Source organism: Phascolarctos cinereus, unplaced genomic scaffold (assembly GCF_003287225.1).
Source record: "Phascolarctos cinereus isolate Bilbo 61053 unplaced genomic scaffold, phaCin_HiC Scaffold_5;HRSCAF=322, whole genome shotgun sequence".
NCBI classification, from domain to species: Eukaryota; Metazoa; Chordata; class Mammalia; order Diprotodontia; family Phascolarctidae; genus Phascolarctos; species Phascolarctos cinereus.
In genome coordinates, this window is record NW_027555958.1 from 230915616 (window position 1) to 230941559 (window position 25944).

General features: G+C 40.6%; 1 protein-coding gene across 19 annotated transcripts in view; it reads left to right on the top strand.

Annotated features, from left to right (window-relative positions):
* Positions 1–25944, top strand: part of TRERF1 (transcriptional regulating factor 1) — a 323931-nt gene that overhangs the window by 111099 nt on the left and 186888 nt on the right. For 2 of the 19 annotated variants that reach the window (XM_078155361.1, XM_020976825.2), the window contains exon 1: positions 6437–6518. The exons of the other annotated variants lie outside the window; for them this stretch is intronic. The gene's annotated coding sequence lies outside the window, so the exon portion shown is untranslated. Of the gene's footprint in view, positions 1–6436; positions 6519–25944 lie in introns of those variants that run through there. 19 annotated transcript variants of the gene reach the window in all.

Consider the following 25944-nt stretch of genomic DNA (forward strand, 5'->3'; position numbering starts at 1 on the left):
CAGAGTCAATCTAATCCACTCCGCTTTATTTCACAAAAGAAAAATCTGAGACCCATATTGGTGAAAAAACTTGGCCATTTAATTCCAGGGCCCCACTGGTCCTATTGGACTCCTAGGCCAGGATCTACTTCTGTCAAGTTTCTAGCCATACAGGCACCACCAGCATTATTAGCTACTGGAAGACAGTTTCTACACTGCACATGATCCCATTACCTCTGAGCGGCAAGAACTGTATCTTTGTCCAAGGTCCCTTCTGATAGCCCCCACCAAAATCATACTGTGCTACCAGAAAGAACATACATGTTTCAAAAAAAAAGTTGTAAGGTGGAGAAGCAACAGGAAGTGGGAAAGTACACAGAACAGAGCTTTTGAGAGGCACTCAACTCAGAAAGATGTTGACTCTTCCCCCCCCTTCTTGCTTTCTCTTTTGAAAAAAAAATCATAGCATTCTCAAGTTCTGATAATACCTTTAAAGAAAGACCCATCCACTTACATGGGTGGAAGCTATGGAGAGAGTATGGGGTTGGTATAAAACAAATACTGGGGGCAAGTCCAGGGAGGAAGTAAACAACCCTTTACTGAGTTAAAATTTATGCAAATTAGTGACTGCAAGTGTTCCTCATACCTGCTGCATCTGCCTATTCTTTACCAGGCACCATTTTTTGTTAAGAGCAGGGGAAAGTTAATTAAAGGAGAACTCTTGTGGGATTCAAATTTTTTAAAAGATAGGGAAACTGAGTTTCCACCTACATAGTCCTCCATTTTCCTTTTTTCCCCTCCTTTAGTACCTGTTCTGTGTGTTTCTGAAGCTAGTCTCTGCTAATGTTAAATTGCCCAGGTTTATATAAGTTTATTGAAGTGGTTTTGTAAGGTGCTTTCCTCAGCATTACCCTGTGAGGTGGCTGTAAGTAGTCTGTTATTATCCCCATTTGATGGATGAGGAAACTGAGTCTCAGTCACACAGCTAGTAAGTGGCAGAAAAGCTTTAGTTCAGTTGATTTGAAGTCGAGTTTTTTCCCCCCTAAACCAAAGAGGGCTAATTTTTACCCCAAAATGGGCCATTATTGAATGAACAAAAGAAAGCAATAATGAACAAATCTTGAAATTTAATTTTGTTCAAGCAAACATTTATTAAACACTTACTACATATGCTGAACAGTGTTAACCCAAAAACAAACAAACAAAAAGGTGGAGAGTCCCTCATCTTAAGGAGTTTACGTTCTGTTAGAATTATGAAGCTTCAGCTTTTGTTGGCATTAGTGAGAACAATGCTTACTGAGAATGTTCTGTCAAAAATAGTGACTGAATGTGGGTGCCTGCTAGGAAATGCATTTCATATACATTATTGGATAGTAATAGATGGTAATAAATTCAGGAGACCTCAGTTTAAACCAGCTGGTGGTTTTAGTTGAAGATAGAAATGGAAAAGGATTTTGGTTAATGAATTTGCACATAGATTGACTCTAGTTATGGGTAATTTAGGCCAAGAAACCTAGGTTGGTAGCAGCTCAGTATTGTAGAGAGAAGATAGAATCTGGAATTCAGAGGACTTCTGCCACATAGTATCTCTGTGACCATGAAAGTCATTGCCTTTTTGGGCCTCGGTTTCCTCATCAGTAAAATGAAGGGGTTGAACTAGATGGTGTCTAAGCTCTATAACCCTCCCTACCTTTTCATATACAAAGGTAAGTCAGTAGGAGTGAGTTTCTTTTTTCTTTTTTTCACAACCATGTATTACTCTGTCATCCTGAAAGTATTGTGGTATGGAAACAAGATTTTTTAAATATTCAACCCAAAATACCATGTAAGAGACAGAAAGGGCAGTTGTAGAGCTGGAAGGGACCTAAGAGGTCAATTAAGTTTATCCCTTGAATTTTATATATGAGGAAACCAGAACTAAGAGAGGAAAAGTGATTTGTCCAAAGCCAACCAGGTAAGAATAAATGACAGAGTTGGAATTGCAACCTAGATTCTCTTGACTCCAAATCTAATGCTCTTTTCACAACGTCACATTGCTAGACTCAGTGTAGGGAAATTGATTCGTTCAGGGACATAGAGCTTTTTTTTTTTTTTTTTTACATAGAGCTTTCTGAAGGCAGCTTGGTGGTATGTCTAGAATGCTGGACCTTTTGTCAGAAAGACCAAATTCAAATTAAATTACAGTCTAATGGTGTAAGGCATTACGTATACAAAAGGCTGCTGAAAAGGGATTGGAAGGGAGAATGGTACATGACTTGGGAGTATGATGGAGAAATCAGTCATAGGAGTCCCAAAGTAGAACAGCCTGGTGAGTTCTAAGGGATATGTTGGAGTTAGGGAAGACCTGGTTGTCAATTGTAGTTCTGTTAATTATAAGCCTTGTGACTTTTGACTTTTCTTTCCTCACCTGTAAAATGGAGATAATACTAGCACCCACCTTCCAGGGTTGTTGTGAAGATAAAATGAGAAAATATTTGTCAAGTGCTTTGCAAGCCTTAAGGCACTATATAAATGTAAGCTATTGTTAGTAGAGTAGTCTGAACTAGGATCCGAGTTTCCTAACTTACGGTATAAGATGTCTGGCTCTTAGTATATATACGTTTTGTGGTAGGTTAACTCGCTCTTAAGAGTGTTTGAATCTTAGAATGTTTAGCATCTTCATTACCAATGCGGCGGTAATGAGAGGCATCTGAGCTTTGTGAAGAGACCTGGAGTCAGTCTGTCACCTGTATACATAATAACTGTGGGGTCCTGGGCAGATCACTTTAAGCTCTCTGATCGTCACTTTTCTCATCTGTAAAATGGAGATAAAGCTTGCACTACCTACCTATCTTACAGGTTTATTTTTGCTGTACCTTACCTGCCTTAAAGCACCATGTAGCCATGGATTATTGTAACAACTACTTGGCCAGATCTCCCTCCCTCCCTCCCTCCCTCCTTCTTCCTTCCTTCCTTCCTTCTTTCCTCCCTCCTTCCCTCCCTCTTTTTGGAGGATGGAGGAGAGAGGGGGTCCAGACTTTTGATTTTTTTTTTAAATGTGTGTAGGGAACTCCAGGTGTGCAAACTCCATCAATTCAGAATGGCAGTTTATCTGTAACTTAGAGCTTGGGCAGCTAGGTTGTTAAGTGGATAGAGCACTGGCCTTGGAATCAGTGAGAACCCTCTTCTTGAGTTCAAATCCAGCCCCAGAAACTTGCTAGCTGTGTGACCCTGGGCTAGTCACTTAACCTTATTTGCCTCAGTTCCTCATCTGTAAAATGAGCTGGAGAAGGAAATGGCAAACCATGTTAGTATCTTTGCCAAGAAAACCCCAAATGGGGGTCACAAAGAGTCAGACACAAATGAAATGTTTCAACAACAAAAAAACTTAGCAGTGTCTGGCACATAGGCAGACATTTAATAAATGTTTATTGAATGAATGAATAAACTTAGAATCTTATAGAGTTATTTTGTTTCAAGGGCAGGATATGAACCCAAACTCCAAGACTGATCCTTTATCCACCATGCTACATTGCCTCCCAACTGATTTATAAAGATCATAGATTTGGAATTAGAAGGAATCTATAAAGTCATCTGAGTCCAATTCTCTTCATTGTACAGATCAGGGAAACTGAGGCAGCATGATGTAGGGTAGTGGACTTGGAGTCAGAGACCTGGGTTCAAATCTTGAATCAAATAGCTCTTTGCTGTGGGAGCATGATCATATCACTTCATGTATTTAAGGCTATATCTCCTCACTTTCAAAATGAGAGGTTTTTGGACTCATGAAATCCTTTCCAGTTCTAAAGTTATGATTTCGTGGGTGGCCCAGGGACATTAAATGCTTTGCCCGAGGGCCCCAATGCATTAAGTAGCAGAGGGAGGGATTGACTCAGGTCTTCTTACTCCAAATCCAGCATTATTTTCTTGCACTATGTTGCCTTCAAGATAACTTGCGACAGACATGCAGAAGGTTATGTTGCTTTATGCAGTTATATGTATTAAAGGAAAGTTGTGTACAAATTGTATCGTTTTGACTATCCCAGAAGAGCAGGCGTTTTCAAGAAAAAAGAGATTCCTTTCTTAGAGCCACTGTTTGTTTTTTGTAATGTAAACAGTTACTCCTACATATATGTATATATGTCATATATATATATATTTTGCAGACTTGGGTTTTTGTACATTAATTTTTTTAAACCAAGACTCCCCTCTGTATCTCATTGCAGAAAACATTGTAGGATTTTATCTGTGGAGCTGGAGTGTGTATGCCCGTATGTGAAGTAGTTTACTTTTGTGGTTTTTCAAATTGTGCTTTTGGGGCCTTCAGAGTTAAAGCTTCCCATGATAGAGTTTACTGGAAAGTAAAGTCCGTGTGGTAGATGCAGAACTATATATTTTTTTTACCTATGAGGCTTGTGGTGGGTAACATCAAGGCAGTCACGGCTCATGTGTATTTCTCACAGAATGCCTGTGCGCCTCTCCCTTGTTCCTTGTGGCTTCTTTAAAAATAGGAGGGAAAAAAAAACTGCTTCTCTTTAGAGTTTAGTACTCTGTTATGGTACGAGGTCTGGAAGGCTGGGGACAGACTCAAGCTGCCTGTTAGCTGATGTTGAGGTGTTTTCACACTGAACTTGACATAGGTCAGTGACTGGCAAATGGTAGACTAAATAATAATAATAATAATAATAATAATAATAATAATAATAATAATAATAGCTAACACATCACACTTACTGTGTGGCAGACAGTGTACTAAGTAAGTTGTCATCACTGGTCTACTAAGTTAAATTCTTTGACTTGTAGTGAGTGATTCTGCTCATTGAGTTGGGGCTGGGGGGGTGGGGAGAGAGGAAGATAGCCAACATGTGACTGCTGGAGTTCCCTTTACCTACATCACCCCTACAACATGCATATTTAATGTACCCTATGGTCCCGATACAATTCAGTGAGCAAAATAGCCATGAGCCTTCTGTCCCTGAACTTGAACTGCTGCGAAGGCAGTGTTTCAAAGGATATCCTCTCTCCGTCCACCTTCCTGGCTTAATATGAAAGAAGTGAGAGTAGGCCTTTCACACAGTTGAAAAGGCTGCAGACCCTTGGGCACACTGGAATTAATCATCATTTCTGAGCTTTCCATTTTGTTTGGATTGACAGGTAGGATGCTGGGATGATGGGTTATGGAGCTGCCTAAATTCTGGTTAGTGCCTTTATAGTCATTGGTTTGTACTCGTGGGTTCAGATCCACTGTGCTGCTGCCTTCAGGATTGTGAACAAACCCTTTAACCTCTCTGGGCCTCTGTAAAAGGAGAGGTTGACGTGGAGGAATACGGAGGCCCCTGCCGGCTCTAAACCTACCTTCTGTTTGCTCTTCTTGAAGGGCTTGTGTTACATTGTATAATGTTTAGTTGCTTGCTTTGCATGAAAAAAGACAAGAATTCTCTACACAAAAGGCTGTGGGGAGTGGTGGTTTGTGTTACTATAATATAAAGAGGGAAATTCCCTCCTCCCCAATATTAGTTTAATATTTAGCTTGTATGCTAATTAGAACTAATTAGTTTACCTTTTTCTCCTCCTCTTGTTACAATTGCAGAAAAGTTGATTCAGTTAATCACTTTCACTTGAGTTATTTACAGTTCCTTCCCCCCCCCCCACAAACCCCATATGACACCCTAGGCTGGTAGGTTGTGCTTGCAAATAATCTTCAGTCAACAGGACTATTTAAAAGTAGCATCTGAAGTCGAAAAATTCTAAGAAGCCCTGTGGAGAACCTGGCACTGAGCTGGAGCTCCTGGAGCTCTGTGGCTGGTTTTTTCCCCCTTTCCAATTAAAAAGCTTTTTTCGTTTTGTTTTCAAAGCTCTTCAAGGGGTACAGTGTGCTCAGGACCCTGACGTGTGCCAGTGAACTGAATGGGGAGCAGTTAGAGCTAAAGGTGGGGGCACTGATGACTTTGAACCTAATCGGTCATTAACCACTCACAAATGCCCAGCCCTGGGGGAAAAAAAAACGAAAACAAAAAACCCAAACGCTCCATTGCCAAGGACCACAGAAACCAGGCGGAAGGTGAAGAAGAAGGGCTAACCCTGTAACACTCAGGTGATGGATGGATAACTAACTGCCCATCACCCTTGCCCTTTGCCACCTTTGGCTTGTAGGAACAGTTTAGCAGTGTGAAAAAATTGTTCTGGCCTTACCCACAGGAAATCTGCATTTCAGTTACCACATTCCACTAGGTTTTAATTTGAATGTTCCAAAAGGATCAGCATAAGAGGAATAGATTAAATTTGCTTCAACTGCCCTTGAAAGAAAAAAAATCCTCCAAGTGCTCCCCTCTAAGCAACACCTCATTCATTGAGGGGCCCTGTGGCTGTGGCTGTGGCAGCCAGTTTCATTATAAAAGAGAGAGGTGTCTTGGCCCCAGGCCACAAGGTATCTGTCACTGCCAGAGAAAATACATTACCCTATTGAACAGTGGAATCAACAGGTATGGAAAGCTAACAGAGTGAACCCAGGAACAAGAATAGCCCTGAAAATCACTCGCTGCTCCCCACTCTGCCAGAAGGTATCTTTCTACTAATGTTTTTCATTTTTTTTGGTTGGAGTGAGCTGTCCCTTCAAGCTGAAAGAAAGTGTGAACTCTGCTGAGCTCATTTCTGTCTCTGTCAACCTCTTCTCTCCTCCCAACCTCCTTCCCTTGTTTTCATTGCTTTTTAAATTCTCCCTGCTATTCCCAAGTGTCTCCAAGAATGCACTGGGGGATTCCACAACCTTCTCTGTGGGAAACCTGGTTTGGTTGTCCCGAGACACCTGAGTAGTTAATGAATTGCTGAATTGTTGATTCTGCATGGAAATGTATCCTGCATGCCTTATCTCCCCTTCTGTGCAGAGAATAAAAATGTGAGCCGTTTCATAAACTACAGACCCGTGGCTAGTTAACTATAAAACAGATGCCTCTTTCAGTCCATTTTTTGACAAGTTTCAGGTAAGAATTATAGCATATTAAATTATTAGGCAGTTTTACGACTGTGTAGGAGAGATTTATGCTTTGATGAATAAATATTGCTGTAGCCCAATTTAGAACTTGACAAATGCTGATTTACAGGGCTTAAAATATAAGGGTTATTTTATGATGAGGTGGTGGGGATGGGGAGGTGGATTTTAAAATGATGGTTTTGGCATCTTTGAATTCACATATGCCATTAAAACATTGCTTTAGGCGGGGCTGGAGGGCAGACTCTTGGGACTCCCTTGTCTCTCGGTGGCAGGTACCTGTAATACATAACATTCACTTCTGTGGGGTCTAGGTCACTTTTATTTCTTACCTAGTCCCACTGTCTTGACCCTGAGAACCACAATAGAAATTTGGGTAACTCTTGTTGATTTCAAATTAGATGCTATGTGATCAGCTGATGTCAACTATTTTTTCTTCTTTATGTTTTATTTCACTCTTTCTTTGTATGTCACTGTTACTTTCCAGTGATTTTTCTCTCCCCCATAGAACCCTCCCATTGGTCCTTTTGGAGAACCAAGGAGGAGCAGCAACAATAGAGTCTTCCCTTGGGGCAAATGAGTACACTGAAATAAAACAAGTCAGCACACTCCCATATCTGAAAATACATCTTATTCTGTGCCAATAGTCCACCGCCTCTCTGCAGAATGGCAAGCCCTGCCATATTTCACTCTTAGCCTTGGACTGACATCGCAACTGGACAATGACATTAGTATCTAGGAACCATATATTTTCACAGAGGCCAAGACTTGATTGTTACTGGGATGGAAAGTTCATGGTGTTTTACAGACCAGCATTTATCAATCTTTTTCATTCTGTGACACTCTTAATATTTCCTTAATTTGTCATAGTACATCTTAGGATAGAGAGAAGAGTGTGTCTTCATGCACACTGCTGAGAAATCATTGCTAACTAGCCATGTGACTTTGGGTGAGTCATTTGAACCCTTTGAGCCTCGTTTTCTGCCTCTGTGATGTTGTTGAGTTGTTTCCATCCAGTCTGACTCTTTGTGACCCCATTTGGGGTTTCCTTGGCAAAGATACTAGAGTGGTTTGCCATTTCCTTTTCCATTTTACAGATGAGTAAACTGAGGCAAACAGGATTAAGTGACTTCCTCCAGGGTCATACTGCTAGTAAGTGTTTGAGGCCAGATTTGAACTCAGATCACTCCAGGCTTGGTGCTCTATCTACTGTGCCACCTAACTGCCTATTTCTCTATAATAGTAATAATAGTATTTATATGTCACTTTAAGGTTTACAAAATGCTTTATCAATATTACTTCATTCTTCTCTCATTACAGTCCTGAGAGGGAGGTAGGTGCTGTGATTATACCTATTTTACAGATGAGGAAACTGAGGCAGACAGAAGTGAAGTGGTTTGCCCAGGATCACACAGGTAGTGAGTATCTGAGTCTGTATATGAATGAACTGGTCTTCCTTACTCCAAGTCCGATGCTCTAACCATTGACCATAATGGTTCCTTCTGGCTGTAAGATTCTGGTTTTTTGGGTGGGGGGGGGAGTGGTTTTGTGAGTGGATGAGAAAGAGCTCTATACTCATGATGATTTCATTATCATAGTGAGTTCCTGGTATGGAAATTCCTTCAAATGCTACAGATGGACAACTGCTGTACAACTTATGATTTTAGAATTTTTTGTTGGGGCTACTGAGTGAGGATAAGTGGCTTTTTTTAGGTCACCTAAGTCAAGATTTGTCAGAGCAAAACTTGAACTAAACCCAAGTCTGAGATGTGCTTTCCGTCTAATATTGTCTAATATGTCATTCATAAAATAGTGAATAGACGGAGTGTTGGACTCACTGGGAAGACCGGGATTCAGATCCCATCACAGCTACCAATTAGCTGGATAGATCACTTAACCTCTCCTGAGACGTGGTTTCCTAATTTACATAATGGGGATAATAATAGCATCTCCCTCACAGGGCTCTTATGAGGATCAGATGAGATAACATATTTAAAATGCTTTGGACTCCTCAAAGTGCTATAGAAATGACTGGTATTATTACGATTCTCTAATTCTATGAAGTTGGGGCTGGGCTTTGAAGATGCTGGTGCACTTGTAGAGGTGATAAGTGGGTTCAGGCCTTTGAAAAGCACATGATTGATTATGCTTATTTAGAGAGAGGAAAGAGAAGGGAAGATAGATGGGCATGCAGGCGTACAACTGGAAACGATATTGACTTGATTGCCCCAGGGGGCTCAGGTGTCAAGCTCCATACCAATGGCTTCCAATTTTGGAGTGTGTGGAGGAAGAGGAACAGAGGAGAATGTGGGAAATGGTAAAAAGGAAAGGAACCAGAGGTTTGGAGACAGCCTAACCTTTACAGTATGGAGTTAGGTTGTAAGGACTAGCATGAAGTCACTCACTGAAGAACTCCTGAGATCCTTTACTAGTACCGTTCTTTCTACAATAATTTTTTTCTTTACTTTTCTTTATTATCCTCCTCTTTCCCCATCACTCTCTCATCTACTGTCTCCTTTCACTTTTTTTTTTTTTACCATTTCTTTCTTCTGTCTGTCCTTGGCTTGCAGGTGATATCCACAGGCATTGATTAGCCCTGTTGGGGACCCCCGAGTCTGAAGAGGTTGCCAGCCTCTTTGGCAGACCTTTCTTTTCCTCTCAGATCAATCCTTTGGGACACAAGTTAAAGTTATACATGTTCTCAGTGAAGGCTCTGTGTTGGGGGGTGGGGTAAGAGGGATGAATGGGGTCAGTTTGGCTTAACCTCTGGAATGATAGGGGTGGAGAGTGAGAGTGGCCAGATAGTCTTCCTGTTGGCCTCAATTCCTGCCAATTAGAGTCTGAAATGAGGAGAGAGAGGGAAGGAAAAGGTATAGGGCTGGCAGGAAGGGAGGGGAAGCAAGGGAAAATAAGCTATGTAGTTACTAAAATAGGATGTTTGCTTTTAAGCCCATTCATTAGAGAGTATTTGAATTAGAGAATTATGATTTTTAATTTTTGAAATTTGAAATAGATTTTCAGTAAAGACTTCAAAATCCCCCACCTAAAAAAAAAAGTAAAGTCTTCTCTATATAGACTTTAAAGCTTGATTCTTCATATCTTAAGTAAGGTGCCTTCTTGGAAGCACAGTGTTACCCTTAGGGCATCTCTTTATAAGAAAAGTACAATTTTTATTTACTCTGAAAATTCGTGGATATGTTGTACGTTCTACAGTGAGTGGCAGGACGAGAGGGCCTCAATCATAGTCAAAAAGAATACTGTGCTGGTACCCCTACATTGGAGCATACTGGTGTAAGTGGTTCCTGTGTGAACAGGATTTACTTTTTTAGGATATACTTTTATGTTTGGAGCAATAGTGGACAACATGGAGACAGTGGCTCCCTTCCAGAAAACAAGGTTGGAAAAGAGGTTCTTCCTTTGATTAGCAGATGGCCAGGGAGGGTTCTGCTGCTAGAGATTTCAGACCTGCCCCTTCTTAACAGCATTTTAAAGAATCTTGGTCAAGGATATAGTCAAGTGTATTAGACTCTTGGAAACCTACTTGTTACCCCCCTTTTCTCTCTCTCTGTATATGTAGATATGCACACACACATATACATACATTTACATATGCACACATGTACATATACACATGCACACACATATATACAAACATATGTTTGTTTATTATTATTTATTTCCTCCTCCCCTTTGTTTACAAAGATAACATTCTGGTCCCTTTGTTGGTAGGATATGCACTGGGCCTATTTTTGTAATAGTGGAGTGTTTGCCCCCCTGCCTGGTGCCCCACTGGTGCCAGTCTTAGTCTTTTGTGAGGCAGCTGGCTGGGGTTAGAGCCTTTTCGACTGGCCTATTTGGGGCTTGAGCCCGTGACCTTGGTCATGTGATCGCTGGTTCAGTGTTCATTGAGCCAGACAGAGCCTTTCTACCTTGTATAACCCAGCCAATTATAAATGTAAAACTGGGCTTGAGGGGTTTGTTGTGAGGATCCAGTACAATAATGCCTGGAACGTGCTGTGTAGACCATAAAGCTATATTCAAAAGGAAGCTATAATTATGATCATCCTTGATTTTTTCCCTTTTTTTCCCCTTCCCTTTAAAAAACATCCATAATTTTTTTACCTCAGTTTCTGTGTCTGGGGTTCCTGCCTTAATCTGTTATTTTGTTACTTTCTAAGGCCTGAAATATGGAACTGAGAGGCGCTCCCTCTTCTCCCCCAGCCTCTCTAGCCATTTGCCCTATTTTTATTTTGTCTCTTGTGGGATTATAGCAGTAACCCCCAGCTGGTCCAGGTAGGTTAAGTGTGTTACAGCCTGTCTGCCTGCCTGTCTTCTCTCTATCCGAACAGCACATTCCTGCCTTTGCCACAGTCACCAGAGCAGCCTATTTATAATTTGAGGGCATCCTTTTGGACAGATCCCATAAAGAGGCTCCTAAAAAGGTAACTACTGGGTGGAGCAGACTTTTTTGCTTTTAAAACAATTCTTTTCACTGGGTATGGTAATTCTTATTTAAAAAAAAAAGTTTTCAAAAACTATTTAATGGTGAAAAGAGTTTAGAAAGACTAATATCTAGGATATTGGCCTGGGATTTGTCAGACACTTAACACCTTGTCTTGAACAGCTGTGTGGAGAGCTTAAGTTATGGGTGCTGCAAGTAGAAATTGAAGAAGGGGAAAACATAATTCTCATTCTCAGAGAACTCTGAGTCTGGTAGAGTGTAGAGAGTGAGACAAATTTCCTGACTTCAGGGAGCCCCTTAGAGATCTGGGGAGGAAGAGACTCACAATTCTTATTCTCAAGGAACTCCTAATCTTATGGGGAGATGTTTAACCCCTCTCCTCAGGGAGCTTCCAGTTTGAGGGGTCACTCAGGGAGTTCTGATGTGATGGAAGAGACAGACTCCATCTTCATCTAGCCCCGTCTGATGAGGGGAATTAAGATCCCTGTTGTCCTTCATGGGTCTCTCCAGTTTAAAGCTACGTCCTATATTTAGCTTTTACTTACACAGATGCACTGAAACACCCACACACCTTTAGGATTCTCCCAGTTACTTTGAATTTACTTTCGGCATTTTGTATTTATTTATCTATGTACACATGGTTAATATAAATATTTTATATTTCCTTATCCACATATAAATTGCATCTCTCTTTCCCCTCCCTCCCAGTAGAATGTAAATTTCTTAAGGGCTGGGTTATTGTTGTTGTTCCGTGCATCGTGTGTCTTTCCCTGCTTTGCCTATTTGTAGGCGATTAATGAAGGCTTGACTTACTGCATAAATGACTAGGGATTGGGGAAGGCAGAGATGGTTTCTGTTCTCACCGATATCCGGTCTAACGGGGTGGGGGGGGGAGACCAACTTGATTAGTAATGATTGGTTGAGTTAAATGAACAAGTAGATGAAAGCCACTACATTCAGTGACTGGGATGAGCTTGACCTTCCCCTCTGTGTGTTATACCTTCCGTATGTGCTGTTAGCGTTGGGAATGGAAGAAGAGGGGAAGATTGTAAGGTGGAAACAAACACGGATCACTGGGGAATGAACGCAGAGCCTCCATTCTTGGTTGCTGGTGCCGGTGGTAGCCAGTAGATGGATATTTTAGCTTCTGCATGAGGTGGTGTCCAACGTAGAGGCCCCAGGGCCGTACTCTATAGGCTGGGTGGAGGGAGGTCTGTGCTGTCTTTAGTGGTAACCAGGCTATTTCCTGTGTTGGACTGAGATCTCTCCCCAGGGAACTCCGGAGCTCTCTTCCAGCTCTGAGACTCTGTCTTATTGGACACAGAAATCTTTGGAATGACCGTAGCTCTGGATTTGGATGACCTGAGTTTGAACCCTGGCCAACTAAATACCTGTATGATCTTGGGCAAGTAATTTCTCCTCTCTTGGCCTCAGTTTTCTCATTGGTAAAACATAGGTGTTTGGACCAGATGACTTATGAGGTTTCTTCCAACTCTGACTCCATTGTCTTATGATACAGATGATTGGAGTCAGTTAATTAGTCTGTTTGTATTAAAATGGGAGAGAATGTGATTCCATTGGAGCTTCTGAGATAATGAATGGGAGATAGAATTTTCAATTTAATTTAAATAGATATTTCTCAAATGCTTACTTTGTACAAAACACCTTTTCAGGAACTTGGTAAGTTACAAAGAGAATTGAGACAGAGTTCTGGCCCTCTAGAGCTGATTATCTAGGGGAGAGAGGGACCTGTCAGTCATTAAGCATTTATTTTGTACCTGTCGTGTTCCAGACCCTGTGCTCAGCCCTGGGGATATGAATGCCAAGAATGAAATGATCATCTACTCTTAAGTCAGTGGGCTTCCCTGTCTGGTCCTTAGCTCCATCTATTCAGTGTCATCTGTTGAATTATAGGAAAAAAGTTTGAGCTAAACTTGGATCAGTTATGTTTGTGATTTTCACAGTTAGTGCCTCCTAACCCAGCAGTGGGATGTTGTAAAGAGGTAAAACCACGTCTGATGCAGGGGTGCAGACAGACTAAACCCTGTGGTCCATTATGGGATTTGTAAACTTTATAGTTGGTTTGCATGAGTCAAACTCCCCTTTTAGGAGCATCCTGGACTGCTCAGTTTTAAACGAGTCAAAGGTTGGACGGCTTTCAGGGTTGTGGAGATGGAATGAGGAATAATCAGATCTCTGGCAGACAGGCCACAGGTTTCACTTCAAATCATACGGAATGGCTGAACCCTTTCTCAGTTCAGAGCCTCAGTTCGATCACATTTAGTGGCAGGCAGGAGGTTTTTGGTGAAGTCCGGTGGTTTGGGCATTGGGAGGAGATCAAGGTAGCACTTAACAAATAAAAACAAAGCCAAGTGCTCAGAGAAGGTTTTGTGGATGCCAGTTTAACCTCATTAGCTGAACTTTTTTGGTCTCATAATATGTCTTCAGATCACAAGATGGAACTAGTTTCAATTTGAGTGGCTTCTGCCTCCCATTTTCTGCACATATCACATTGACACATCACATTTACTTTTGATGGGGGTTGACTTCTCTCGCCCTCTTTTTAGCATCCAACTGTTCGATGTGGGGCAGGGTGGGAGGGAAGGGAGTACAGTTGGGAGTTTGGTGTTTTCTTAATGAAGATAAAGCTAGCATTTCCCCTCCCGCCCTCCCCATTATAGCAGCGGTCTGCTATAATACTAAATACTATAAAACTAAAAGCTTCTCCATCTTCCTCCTTTTCTTCTCTTCTGCTTTTGCTGGCTCTGGGAGATTTGTAAAACCCAAGGTCTCTGGTATATATTTTTTAATTGTGTGCCTCAAGCATGTCCTGCCTCTGTGCCTGCTGCCCAGGTGCTGATGGCACTCAGTGTGGGTTTGGGGAGTTGTCTGGATTGGTAATGGGGAGGCAACACTTGGAGAGTAACAGAAAAACATGGCATAGTCGAGTAATTCCTCCCACACTTTCCAGAATTTCCACTCTGCTAGAGAATTCTTGCGTTCTTTCCCTGTGTTTTGTCCTTTTTTTTTCTTTTCTGTGCTTCTGGTAAAGAAGTACTGTCAGTGAGTTCCTAATTTCAGACCACAGGGGCCCTCCTGCCCTTGCCTCTTTCCTTGGTCTCCTCACACAGTCAAAACATGCTTTCAGCAAAGGATCTGATAGTTGCCTTCACACCAGGGGATATAGATGTCCAGGGGGACTTAATGTGGTACTTCTCCCAGGTGTATGTGAATTTTAAGCAAAGGAAAAATGGAATTCCAGCCACAGGGTGGAGGAGGAAGGCAGTAAGTGAGCCCTAGTATAGACCCAGTGTCATTAGAACCAGAATGATAGGATCATAAGGTTGAGAGCTGGAAGGAAAAGGATTTTATAGATCTGTCTGGTCCAGCTAATTCCTTTTACAGATAAGGAACTAGTTTCTGGATGCGAGGGCCTAGATCTAATCTTGGCTCTGCCACTTAGTAACTGTATGACCTTGGGCAAGTTATTTACCCTCTCTGGGTCTCAGTTTCCTCATCTGTAAAATGAGGAGGTTGGTTTAGATCACCTCATGCTGACTATGACTAGAAGATGTCTAAGATGTCCTAGCTTTAAACTCCGTCATCTGACTGTAAAGCCTATAAAATTTTAAGTGACTTGCCCATATAGCTAATTCAGTGAGAGCCAAGATTTAAACCAGGGTCCTCCGACTCCTAATCTTGGGCACCTGTTACATACTTTTTTTTTGGCAAGGCAATGGGGTTAAGTGAGTTGCCCAGGGTCACACAGCTAGTAAGTGTTATGTGTCCGAGTGTCACATACTTTTGCCAGAGCTTTGTGATCATGGCACATTGAAAGTGTTCACAGAGAATAATGGGTCATTACAAAATTTGCCATATTTGTAGCAAGTTCAGTGACTGCCTGTAATATTTTCTAAAGTGCTGGGGATGTGACTATAATTGTGAGTTCTGAGGTGGAGTGAGGAGGATGGGATCTTACATCCTGCAGAACAGACTTTATTCATACTCATAGTGATATGCTAGGATGTAAGCTTCTTGTAGGCAGGTTCTATTTCACTTTTGTCTTTGTATTCCCAGTCTAGCACAGTGCTTAATAATTGATGGATTGGTTGTTAAATTGTTACTTGGCAGCCTCATTTTGAGTAGCATTTGTGTTGTGAAACTGGGAGCACAGCAAGAGAATTTTTTTTTTAAATTTGTTTTACAAAAAGAGGAAATAAGAGTGCCAAGAGAATTGCCCAAAAAAAAGGAGAGAGAAATAATTTGTGTTGTTCATTATTCAAGGAGAGGCCTCTCCATGCCCCCTCCCTGGTGCTTGTTGAGTAGTAGCTCTAAGGAATGGCTTCGGTCCTGCTGAACAGTATAAGTCCTGCTGGATTGCTTGTTTCTGACTTCCCTTGGCACTTCTTCAAGCTCAGACAAGAATGGGGATGTTTCATGTGGCAGTAACCCATTATGAAACTCACTTGGTACCAGTAAGAGTTTGTGTAGGGGTAGGGTGTGTGTAAGAGGGAAGAGGGGCCTGGGGGAATCAGGCTGGTGGTTCAAGGAAGAAATTGCCAAGGCTTTCAACGTAAATGATTGGTTCATTCTAACCAGCAGATAGTTTCTTAGGCCTGGGTCTCCTTATGCTTTATCTTGGCTCCTGGGGATATTAAATTCTCACATGTTTACTTATGTTACAAAACACCAGATCTGGCTGCTTATGTTGTATGGCCCCCTCTTTTCACATTCTGCCTTGAGTTCTAGGGTTGTGAATCCAAGCAAGCAAAGAGAGCATCATTTCTCATCTGTGTTGGCCTAGTCTTTTAGGTGGAGGCTGTAGCAGATTAAGAGCCCTTAATGTTAGGCCTGAATCTGAATGGACTTCACTGAATGCCTTTCTCTTAAAATTTTTAAAAAATATTTTACATTTTTATCGCCTTCTGAATATATCCTTCCCGCCTCTGCCCCTATGCCATCTCTTGTAACAAGAAATAAATAACAAAGAGGAAATGACATCCTTGATGTCTCCCCCTTCCCCCAATTTTGGAAGGCAAAGAGTACCAGCTGTGGTTGAGAATATCTGTTAAAGGGCAACCTTTATGTGTGTAAGCTGAGAAGCCTAAGAGGAGAGAGGAGAGATGAGGAAGACAGGGGTTTAGACCATAAGCTGTTAGTTTGGGCATGGGCTAGTGGTTTGCTTGAGTCTGGGAGTTCTGGGCCACAAGAGGGCTAAAGCCGATTGGGTGTCCACAGGAAATTCTTTGCTAGTATGCTAAGGCCCCAGGAGCAGAGGGGCCAACTGGCTGCCTAAGAAGGGACAGACCTATCTGGCCCAGGTTAGAGAGGTTGGAGCGTGAGTGGTTACTTCCAGCTGAGGGAAGATAGGTCTCCCCCTCTCAATAAAAAAGATGAAACTGCCAGTGTTGAGCTTCATATACTCTTTTGGCAGAGGTGAAGAAAACCAGAGAAAAAGAAACAAAAATAGAACAGGTACAGGGAGTATGCAATACTGTAGCCCTTTGAGTCTGAAGATACTCTAACCATTACAGTTTAACCTTGGAGAAGGTGGGGAGGGTGCAGAAGGTTGGCTATAGACCATAGTATACTTTTGTATGCAGTGCTTAGCATGGTGCCTTACAAATTGTACAGCAGAAAGGGAACTCTCACCTTGGAGTCAGATGGCATGGGTTCATCTCTTAACTTTGCCATACGTTACTTGTTATGTCCTGAGGCAGGTCATTTAAGATATTTAGGCCTCAATTTTTTCCTCCTTAAAAATGAGAAGGTTGGACTAGCTTTAAAGTCCCTTTCATTGTTCAGTCTGTGATTGTCCTTTGTTCCTGTGTTTTACATCAGCCAAAGAAGAATCTGCAGCCACATTTGCTGCATAGCATATTAATTTAAGAACGAGGTCCTTTAGCTATTCAGAGACTCTGTCCCCACTGTCCCCACTGCCCCCACTGCCCCCATTCCATCCCTCACCATGTATACCACACTCAGGCTTAACCTCTAGGGCAGTTCCTGTGGGCTAGGTACAGTCCCATCTTCCTTTTCCTTACCCCCATTCCTAATCATAATTTACTTGCTGGTGCCTATTCCCTCAGGGCCTTGTTAAATAATGACAGCTAGCTAATTGGATAATCATTCATCCTGCTCTTTCAGCTATAAACATTATTAGGCCCCTACTGTGTGCAGAACACTGGTGGGAAATGGGTGGAGGGGAGAAGTGTGAAGTTTAGATAAGATGAACTATTTACCGTAGGGGAAGCACAAATAAGATAAAAACACAGATAATCAAAATACATAATATTTTATATATCAGAGAGGTGCAAAATAAAGTGCTTTGTGAGGCTGGAGCAAAGGCACAATGTCAAAGGAAATAAAGAAGCCTGGGTCTTTTCTCACTTGAATTCTCTGCTCTCCTGTTCTTTCCTCTAACCCACCCTTGTTCTTGTAATCCCTTTTCTGTTGTGAATATATGGCATGTGCTAATGATGCTGTGTTAGCTTACACCCAGATAACACATTTGCATTTTAAAATCTAGGATCCTAGAGCCAGAAGGGACCTGAGACCTCTAGACCACCCCCCAAATTTTACTGATAAGAAAACTGAGCTCTCAATCCCAACACCTTAAGGTAAAGGATCTCTAATGGTAGAAGGACTTCAGACTTATCCTAAATTTATCAGAGAAGACATATTGCGTGTTTGGGAGCAGCTGGGTGAGTCTTTGGAGTGCCCTTGCAAATTATAGCTCCTCCACAACAGCAGCAGCAGCAGCAGCAGCCATACCACCAATAAAGATGGTCATGATGGCCATTGATTTAGAACTGGAAGGGACCTTCTGGACCATCAAGTCCAATACTCTCATTTTACAGATGAGAAAACTGAGACCCAAAAGTCATACAGATAGTAAATAACAGAGCCAGATAATAGCTAATATTTCTGTGTTACAGATCCCTTTATTTAAAACAACCCTTCAAGGTAGGTACTAGAAGTGTTATCACTGTTTTACAGATAAGGAAACTGAGGTACAGGGGAGCATAAATGATTTGCTCAACAATATTCAGCTAGTAAGTGGTGGATTCCCTTTACCAAATGAGAAGGAAGACCTTATGCTTTTTTCAGGAATGTAGAATAATATATCAAGTGACGGACATTCTATACTTACTCAATTCAGTAACTTTTTTTAAAAAAGCAAATACCAGTACCCAGAACACTGTGTTACTGTCCCAGTCATGGATTCTTCTTAGGATTTAGAACTGGAAGGGACTTTAAGAGTCATGTAATCCAAACTTCACATTTGACAGATAAAGCAATTAATAATAAAATTACCATTTAAGTGACTCCTAGATAATTACACACCCAGTTTAGGGTTAGAATCAGGATTCATAACCAAGGTCTTTGATCCCAGATCTGGTGCTATTACCTTGATATTGCTAGGATTTATTTCACACCCCTGCTGAGCCAGTCATTCCCAATATGGAGAGAGCAGGTGTTACGAGTAGGACCTCAGGCTTAGTGCTAAGGGTAAAGATGAGGGCAGGGAAGGAAGAGAATAAAGAGGAATGAAGTAACATAGTCTCTGCCCCGTGGTGAACTCGAAGTATGGGGAGACATAGTCCAGTCATTTAAGTCTTTCCTAGTCTTGTGGGGAGATTTACTTCCCAGAGCACTTTATAATTTAAATTGGGGGAGGGGGAGAGAAATGGCCTAATATCATTATTTTTCATGTGTATTTTATCAATCCATCAACAAATACATATTAACTACTCAGTGTGTGCCAGGTGCTCTATTAGGTGTGGGGTTACAAATATAATAAGAAGTCAATTTTTATATAGTTAAAGAACTATATAATACTATGGTAAGATCTAGATATATTGTGTAATAATAGTAGTAATAATAATAGTAATCTTCATTTAGTTCTTTTAGCTATATGAAACAAAGAAACAATAATAGTTAACCTTTAAGGGTGAGGTGGTAGATTTGGTGGCAGACTCTCAGCAATGAGCCGTGTATGCTCTTTGGGCAGTGAAGAAGGGAGCCGAAGACAAAGATAGAACAGATTTAGGGGAATGTGCAATACATTGTAGCCCTTTGATTCAGAAGGCCCTCTAACCATTGTAGTTTAACCATGGCAGCTAGAGAGGGTGGAGAAAGTTTGACAGTCATCGTATAAGGCACTGACTAATAATACAGCTAAATAGTAATAGTTAACCTTCATATAGTTCTTTAATTATATGAAGGTTAAATTTTATTAATGTATGTATGAGCCCAGCACCTAGAAGAGTGCCTGGCACATAGTAAGTGCCTGGTACAACAACAACAATAATGTTGATTAAATATACATGAAAAATAACAATATTTAAATATTTCCCTTCCCTTTATATAGTTCTTTAACTATATAACTCTTTAAAGAAGGTTTGCAAAACACATTGTCAATAGGATCTCATTTAATCCTTACAGCAGTCCTGTAAGATAGGTGCTGTTATAGTAGTGAACAGAATACTGGATTTGAAGTCAGGAAATCTGGGTTCAAATCCTGCCTGAGACACCTTTTAGCTTTGTGACTGCGGGCAAGTCAGTTAACTTCTGTCTGCCCTGGTGTTGATAATAGTAACACCTCCCTTCTAGGGTTGTTGAAGATGAAATGGGATGATAAGCAAAAAGTGCTTTATAAACTTTAAGACACTCTATAAAGTGTTAACTATTATTATCACCATTTTACAGATGAGGGAACTGAGGCAAATACAGTTTAAGTGGGGAGTGGGGGATAGAGAAGGCTAATCTTTGAAAATAAAATTCAACTGCAAAAGAAATAATAATTTCAATAAAATAGCAAGATATAAAATAACCTTTTCTCCTTCCAAAAAAAAAAAGGGGGGGGAGAAAGAATTCTACAATTCTGTCTCTTGCCCTGGACCGAGAAGAAACAGATGCTTTTCCATAGTGTCACATCCAAAAGATGAGCTAAGTCTTCCTCTAAATACTGTCAATTTCTCAAACATGATAAGGGAACTTTAACAAAGTTTGAAACTTCAAAACTGTCAGTGTCTGAGTCAGGAATCCATGTTTGCAAGAGACAGAATTTGTAGAATTCTTCCCCCCCCCTTTTTTGGAAGGAGAAAAGGTTATTTTATATCTTGCTATTTTACTGAAATTATTATTTCTTTTTCAGTTGAATTTTATTTTCAAACAAAGATTAGCCTTCTCTATCCCCCACTCCCCAACCTTGGTTGAGAAAGCAAGGAAAATAAAACCCTCCTTACGAACATGTATAGTCAAGCAAAATAAAATTTCTTATTTGGCCATGTCTAAAAGAAAATGTCTCAATCTATGCTCTGAGTTCCTCACCTTTCTGTTAGGAGGAGGGCAGCCTGTTTCATCATGAATCCTCAGGAATTGTGGTTGGTCAGTGAGTTGATTATAGAGTTCACAAGTTTTCCTTTGTTTTTGTTTTATTTTGTTTAAATTAGCCAAGATCACCTTCTTCCCTCTCTTCCCCCCCTCCCACTGAGAGCACAAGAAAAACAAAACCCATCACTACATGAATAGTCAATCAAAACAAGTTGTCTCACTCTGAATTTTGAGTCCTTCACCTCTCTATAAGGAGATGGGTAGCATGTTTTTTCATTAGTCCTCTGGAACCCTGGCTAGTCAATATGCCGATAACAGGTCAACACGCTAGCATTTGATCAGATTTATACACCATAACTTGTTGATTCATTCCTCAATTGATGAGCACTGCCTCAAATTCCCATTCTTTGCCATCTCAAAAAGAGCTATAAATCTTTGTATATCTTTGGAGTTTGTGATGCTTAGGAGTAATCTCTTCCTTAATCTACCTTCCCTCTAATTTCTTATTACTCCTTCTTCTTACCTTTCCCTCCTATTTCACTGTTGAGTGAGATTGTATTTCTGTACTCAACTGTTTGTGTGTATTCTTCCTTCTTTTTACCAGTTCAGATGAGAATGAGATTCAAGTGTCAGCCTCTTCCCTCCACCCCTTCTTCCTTGTTTGTATACATATCTAATTGTACACCTTTATTATGTGAGATAATTTTCCCTAAGCTTTGTTTCCTTCCCCCCACTTCCTCTCTCTTTCCATTTTTTCCCCCTTAACATCATCAAGACTAACGGAACCACTCCCAGGTCTTGTCTAATTGGACTCCCTATATGACCCCTGATGATGATAGGGATCAGAGAGGGCATATGTATCATCTCTCATATTTGAATGGAAATAGTTTATTCTTGTTTAGTCCTTTATTATTGTTCATTCATCTTTACTTTTCTTATGTTTCTCTTCACTCCCAACTAGCTCTGGTCTTTTCATCCAGAGTGCTTGAAAATTTTCTGTTTCATTAAAGGACCATTCCCTCCTCTTCTCTCTCTCTCTCTCTCTCTCTCTCTCTCTCTCCTCTCTCTCTCTCTCTCTCTCTCTCTCTCTCTCTCTCTCTTCTCTCTCTCCCCCTCTTCTCCCCCCCTTATATTCAGTTTTGCTGGGTAAGTTATTTTTGGCTGTAAGCCCATGTGTCTTTTGCCTTCTGGAATATCATATTCCAAGTTCTCTGTTCCATCATAATGGTGGCTGTTAAATTGTGCATGATCCTGACTATGGCTCCTTGAATTCTTGCTTTCTGGCTACTTATAGTAATATTTCTTTGATTTGGAAGTCCTAGCTATAATATTTCTGGGAGTTTTCATTTTGGAATTTCTTTTAGGAGGTGACTGGTAGATTTTTTCATTTCTTATTTTTTCATTTTTTTAAAAAAGAAATTAACAAGCATTTAAAAAAAATTACTGTGTCCCTTCTCTGAATCCTCCCCCCCCACCTCCATTGAGCAAATAAAAATGAAACCCCAAAAATAAAGCCCTCAATACATAGTTGGGTAGTTAACAAAACAAATTCCCATGTTAGCCATGTCCAAAAATATCTCTTTCTTTATTTTAAGATTATCATCTCTCTGTCAGGAGGTGAGTAGCATGTTTCATTTTCATTATTTTTGACCCATGGTTTATCATTGCTATAATCAGAATTCTCAAGCCCTTCAAAGTTGTTTTTCTACTTATAATATTATCATGTATAAACTGTTCTCTTAGTTCTACTCACTTCCTCTACATCGAAGTTTCTTTAGTAACTGTCTGTCATTTCTTATGGCACAACGGTACACCGCAATTTGTTGGGTCATTCCCCAATAGAAGGGCACCCTTTAGTTTCCAATTTTTAGCTACCACAAGAAGAGCTGCTATAAGCATTTGTGTGCATACAGATAGAGCGTTTTCCTTCTTTTTTGATTTCTTCAGGGATATAAGCCTAATAGTGATATAGCTGGGTCAAAGGGTCATTTCTTATTCTCAGTTCTTTTTTTTCTCTCTCCTATTCCTGTTTATCCATTCACAGTCATGGACCCAGATCCTCCTTGATACCAGAAGTGTTGAGCAGAAGGAGACAGAATGATTCAAGGGATAGGGTGGGGTTTGGGGAGGAGGGAAGTAAGAGATGGGACCTTGAGAACACTTACCCCAGACTTTGCTCCCTGTTTTCTACTTAAGTTTCCTCCTGTTTAGAATATCCTCTTTCATAGTTCCATAGCTACATTTCCCAGAAGCCAAACTGCTGAGTAGCTTTCAGGGATTCTTGCCGTTGATTTCCCTCTCCCACCTCCCCACTTAAAAAAGACTAATAGGGTAGTTTTTTTTCGCAGTGCTCTTCCCTCCAGTTTCTTACTTGGGCACATGTCCTCATTACCCTTCAAGGGAGTTGATATTTCTATCTGACCAAACTTATCAATGGATGGACCTTAGTTTTCCCTTTTCTTTTGTAGCTCTAGTCCTGGAGGTGAGCTTTGGGAACTTTACTGAATCCTTTCCTCGGCTACCTTGGGATTATTTCATCTGGGATTAATTGGTTGTTGTCCTTTGTTCTCAGAGAGGACCAAAGTGACATCACTATGTTGGGGTCAAGTACATGTGTCTGACTGTGATTAATCAGACCAGTATGAGCTTAGAAGGCTCTACCGTAGGTTGGGCACAAATAGTCTTTATGAACATTTAGAGTGGAGACATCTCTAAATTTGTGCCTCTCACGTTTCTTTTGAGCTATTTCAATTCTGCTTTGCTCATAGAGCACAGCACCTTCTCTGATGACGGCATGTCATGCTGAGTAGTCCTGTGCCACTGTCTTCTGTGTCTCACAGTCATTCCAAAGTTCTTCAGAGAGATCTCGAGGTGTCCTTGTATTGCTTCTTCTGACCTCCATGTGAGCACCTGCCTTGTGTGAGTTCTCCATAAAATCATCTTTTAGGCAAACCTTTGTTAGATGCTTGAACAACGTGGCCAGCCTATCAGAAGTTGCCCTCTCTGCAGCAGGGATACCAAATAAATTAAAGATCTTTTGGCAAAGAGCCAGGAAAACCTAATTTCAGAGGCTTGTCATGACAGAATCCTTTTCTAAAATGCATAAAACACATTGGATCATAAAAGAAAACCAACTTTACTTAGTTGTCAAAGTATATTAAAAATTTAAAAAAAGTTTGCCCCAAGTTAAGAACCTCTGATCTACATAAAGAAAGTTCATTTTCTCTGACAATATAATGAAAAGTGGGAATGAAGAGCCCTATCCAAATTAGTGAGTGAGGTCTGTATTGCAAAATATGCCATGACTATTTCTTTATAAGCTAGAATCATAGGAACGTAGATTTGGAGCTGGAAGGCACCTTGAAATTCATCTAGTCTACTCTCCTTATTTCACACATGAAGAAACTGAGATCCAGAGATAATAAAAAGGGAACAAATTTGGTTCAGCAAACATTTATTAAATGCTTACTAGGTACCAGGTACTGTGCTAAGTACTGGGGGTAGAAAGATAAAATTGAAAATAGCCCTTACCCTCTAGGAATTTAAATTATACTTGTGGGGAGGATATTTAGATTTATATATTATTATTATTGTAATATATATTATATTTAATATTATTATATAATATGTATATGTCTATATTTTGATTTATTTATATATTTAGATAAATGCATTTTGGGGGGCTAAGTCATATTTAGGTAAATTTTCGGGGGTGAGGGAGAAAAGGCAGTCCTAACAATTGGGAAGTAGAATAAAATAATTAAATGAGAAACCTAGAATTCATAGTAGGCCTGTAATATTTCAATGGTGCATAATCATACAAGTCTTTAAAGAGAAAAGATACTTTCTTGGGACCCAAAAGATGAAGGTCTAAGGAAAGCCTCCTAAATTTCTTAATTCCTTGGTTTGAAAAAGCTAGTGATTTGAGCCAGGGAGTTCTTTTATTTGTGAGAAGGATGGTAAACTTTGGCAATGCTGTTGTAAATTCTGAATTGGTAGGTGTCCTGTTAAAGAGGTATTACTGAATCTAACTTTTCTTAATGGGATGAGGGGTGTAGGGGTGGAAGAAGATTTTATAAGAGGTTTTATGTAGTTTCTTCTTTCTCATTGGAATTATCAGTTTTGAACCTTAAATGAGTCACCTTTTTATTTCGGAAAAGAACCAGGCTGAAGTTGGTGAAAGGGGATAGACGCTGGTAGTTGTCTAAAGAGGAAGCCAAACTGATAGCTTCTGTCTAGGTCTCTGAGGTGGGCCAAGGGGAAGCTCTGGTCTAAATAGTTACTAGATTTTAGAGCACTGCCTTGTCCGCTTTACTCTGGTTTGGGGCAAAGTCTTTGGTACTGGTGTTTTTTTGGGGTTATGTGGGTATTTGTATGTATGGATATATATGTTGTGTTTGGGTGACAGTATATTTTAAGGGAAAGAGCATTAGACCTGAATCAGAAGCCTACGATGTATCTTGGTGCCATGGAAAAAGTATTGAATTTGGAGTTAAAGGATCTGGGTTTGAATTCTGACTCTGATATTTATTATTTGTTGTTGTGGATGATTCAGAGGAAAGAGCCCTGGATTTGGAGTCTTAAGGACCTGGGTTCAGATTGAATTCTATAACTTAGTACCGGTATGTAGGCCTAACTTCTCTGGGCCTGTTTCCTGGGTTTAGACTAGATGTCATCTAAAATTGATTCTTCCTCTAATGTTTGAATCTGTAATCTTAAGTTGCTTAACCTCGATCAATTTCAGTTTCTTTTATAAAATGAGGATGTTTGCATAGGGTTATACTGTGACATGGGCCAAATCCTCTGTACCTACTGCACCTGTAAAATGAGAATAGTAGTACTGTGATCCCTCTGTCTCTCACTCGCTTAGTAAGTCTTCGAGTTTGATGGAAAATATTAGCAGTTGTTATTTATTTCCTCTTAACTAAGCAGGTATTAGAAAATAGTTGCTAACTTTAGTGAGTGATTAGTGGAGCCCTCGTGCTTGAAGGCTGTGAGAGGAGTTGAATCAAAAGAGAAGCTCGATGTCTTTGGGGGGAGCTTTCCATCTTGTGAGGCAGCGAGATGGAACAGTGGTCAAAGCTCTGGGCCTATGGTCTGGAAGACCTGGCTTGGAACTGGCCTTGTAACCTTGGGCAAGTTCATTCACCTCTGTTTGCTTCTGCTTCCTCAGCTGTGAAATGGGGTTAATAATAGC